Source organism: Cygnus atratus, chromosome 16 (assembly GCF_013377495.2).
Source record: "Cygnus atratus isolate AKBS03 ecotype Queensland, Australia chromosome 16, CAtr_DNAZoo_HiC_assembly, whole genome shotgun sequence".
NCBI lineage: Eukaryota > Metazoa > Chordata > Aves > Anseriformes > Anatidae > Cygnus > Cygnus atratus.
The window spans coordinates 13,323,713-13,327,087 of NC_066377.1; the positions used below are offsets into that span (position 1 = coordinate 13,323,713).

A 3,375-nucleotide genomic window follows, 5' to 3' on the forward strand; every position below is an offset into this window, starting at 1 on the left:
ATGACTGGAATAATTTATAGTGTTTTGCTTACCTTTATTTTCCTCTAAAGTACATAATCCCTTAAGACGCTTACCCCCAGTTGAACTGGCTCTCAGACCCCGAGGCCTGGTTGTCGCAGGACATGGAGGCATGCAAGCATTTTCATATCAGATTTAAAAGCTCAGACCACAAAAACTTGGAAACTTTACCTCATGGTTCTCTCGTCTTTTTTAGACTAGGCAGAAACTTTATCAGCGTTTCAGTTATTAATAGATTGTTTTGCTTTCCTCAATATTTAAGGCCTTGCGTGACCCTACTAATAATTTACAAGAATTTTTGTATGTCTGCATTTTAATTCCACTGGCTTCTGTGTCAGCTGATGAGCTTAGATTGGTTAGGTTTACCTAATATATAACCAAACAGAGACAGTAACTCAATGTGGTTTATTCAGATATGTAGTTTCTTTCTAGGCATATGATTCATCGTCTGTGAAGAGAGGCTGCAGCTGGAGAGCAGAAACTTTGCCGGAGCGGGGATGAAGCTTGCTCTCTCTTTTTGTTGTCTCCTCGATACCTCCCCTATCTTCCAGCCTTTTCAAAGGTCTTCAGAAAATTAAAAATAGCAAGCTTGTCAGGATCACAAAAGAAAGCTATAGAGCCTCTAGGACCTTTAGAAAATAACAAAAATTAACATTAACCATACCTTGGCTGAAGTGTCTGTTCTGAAGCCATTTCGTAGGCCATGTATAAACTTGCATAAAAGCATACGTTTAATGGATGTATAAGCAGTGGCCGGCCTTCTAATAGTTATCACGTCAAATATGTAGTCATAATTGATAAAGTTCACATATGCCCTTAATTCTGTGCCTAACAATGTAGGAGAAAATGTTTTGCAATTTTGCAGTTCTTATTTTTTTAAGGGAAAGTCAGGTGCTGGCTGTCAGTGTGCTTTTGTTGAGATGCCCCTAGCCTTAAGGAGCCTGACTGGGTACGGAACTGAAATCTTTTGGCCTAAGTCTTGTATTGTTCCAGCAGCACTTCTGAATTAAAATCCAACTTCAGGGCCACCTCGGAGATCCAGGGATGGCACAACCACCCTGCATGTGAGAAAGATCCTTTTTTCAGGAGTCAGTGGGATTATTTTAAGCACGTGTATGTGTACATGCAAAAGCACACGCTTATAGACACACATTGTTGAAAAAATATTAGACGGCCTTGAGCAAATTTTTTAAACTGGAAATGAGACGTGACTTAAATAGTAAGGATAATTAACTATAGGAGCAGTTTACCAAGGGAAGTGATAAATCCATCATCACTTGGAGTCTAACTTGAGATTGGGCCTGTTTAGAAACAGGCTCTAGGTCAGCTGTGAGGTACTAAGCAAAATCATATTTACTTACGTGGAAGGGAGGGAGGCCTAACCTTCCTCCACTGGAGGTGGGATTTTCTTTTATGTGGGTGATTGCAGTTGATGTTCACAGTGATCCTTTGGCCTTGCAACTTACTTCTTCCCCCTTCTCCAATTTTAAAGAGCTTTCTTTGTTTGCAAAATGGAGGAGGAAGAAAAAAAAGTGCATTCTGACTGTGAAGACTGATGTGGGCATGCATCCTGGGCAGTAAGCAGTAGGTATCTCTGTGTTTTTGCCTCTGGTCTCGCTACCCCGATTGGTTTTGCCTGCTGATGTTAGCAGTGACCAACACTTGATGCTTCAGAGGAAGGTGGAAGCCTGCTGCAGAGGGAATTGCTTCAGGGTGGTTACACAGAACTAGCCGTAAATGCCGAAGGGAGTGGGGCCCCTCCACTGATTACTTCCTGTATTGTGAAATCCAGTCAGCTTTAGGTTACCTGGATGTACATCTTATTGCTGGTTGCAAATTAGCTGGGGTTTCTGGCAGTCCAGCTGCAATACTCTGCTCTCTTTGTAGGACTGGGAATGCTGGAGCTGTTGTACGTGGTGTGAAGAGAGTTTCTCCTTGTGCTTTATTTCCTTACAGTGATCTTTAGGTCTGGGCCATTGCATTCTGCTTCTGACAGTCCTACAAGCTTCAGTCAATATTCTGCACAATCCTCTCTGTCCCAATTGAAGTATCACAGAATCATTAAGGTTGGAAAAGACCTTCAAGCTTGTCTGGTCCAACCATCATAAAATTTGTGCTGCGTTGGCCGGGAATCGAACCCGGGTCAACTGCTTGGAAGGCAGCTATGCTCACCACTATACCACCAACGCGCTCAGCACAGCCTTTGAGGTTTCTTGCCAAATTTCAATCATTCCTGTAAAAATCCACTGCGAAGCCTGTTCGGTACCATTGTTCTGACGGTGAGAGACCATCTCAGAGGTGTTTGAGGATTCCTTGGGCAAGGCTGGGAGCTGAAACCAATTCTGTGTTTGCGGTTTTGGCAGAAGTACTTACACGTGGTGGCGGCTGAGCACCTCCCTCTGTGAGCCTGAATTCAGGGATCTTTGGTAAAATGGACCTTGGGTCTGCTTGTGCTGAGGACAACCTGAGATGTCTTGGCCCAGCGGGGAGTGCAAGATGGCTGCTTCCCGTCCCAACCTCCCTTTGCTTTGGCCCTACCCTACCACAGCTGTGCGTTGAGCCTTTCTGGCTTACCTGTGCTTCCAGGCTGCTCAGGGTCTTACTTGCTTGTTTCAAAGGATGGTCAGGAATTTGAGGTAGTCATGTGTAAGCTCAGATTATATTGTTTACTTTCTGGGTTTCTCCAAGTGCTCTTGCACCCTTGCAAAAAAACTAAAGACGGCCTTTGTCATCATCTTGCTGAAGATTTTCCCCCTCCCCGCCTCATTGTTTTGGTAAGAATAGATCTTAGCTTTGTTTCTTAGACCCCTTTTAAGGTAAAATAATGTTAATGAGTAATTGTGCCAAGTAAAGCTTGCTGGAATGTTTTTGCTGACAAGTGCTATTGTATCACAACTGAATCATTTTTGAAAAATCTGTTTCTGTATGTCTGTAATTTAGTAAAACAATGATTTTACAACAAAGCATTCATTTTGTGTCTAGAAATACCAGTCTCAAGACTTACTACAGTCAAACCTAGTGTGAAAGATGAACTTCTACTTTTTACAGTGAGTAATGCGTACATAAGGAAGGAGAGAGGTGGACTCACCTTGGAAGTGGTAGTCATCATTGACTGTGTTTCTGCTCTTTATAACAACTAATTATAGTCTGGTATGTTTGGTCTGTGGAGGAAGTGTTTGCTTCTTTCAAAGCAAAGCTATCTGTTTGCAAAGACAGTAATGACAGAACTGGATTTTTCAGCCCTTGAAGATGCAAAACCCCTACATTTTGGATGTGTTATCACCTGTACGTTCACTTTCATATTCACTGGCTGGCTGTGAATAATTAAAGTTTTGCATGAGAATTTTAGTATTCACA

At 42.4% G+C, this 3,375-nt stretch overlaps 1 non-coding gene across 1 annotated transcript; it reads right to left on the minus strand.

The window, feature by feature from the left end:
* Positions 1-2,135: 2,135 nt before the first annotated feature.
* On the minus strand, positions 2,136-2,207 carry TRNAG-UCC (transfer RNA glycine (anticodon UCC)). Its single transcript has one exon. It is a non-coding gene; the product is annotated as a tRNA-Gly (tRNA).
* Between the last annotated feature and the right edge of the window lie 1,168 nt (positions 2,208-3,375).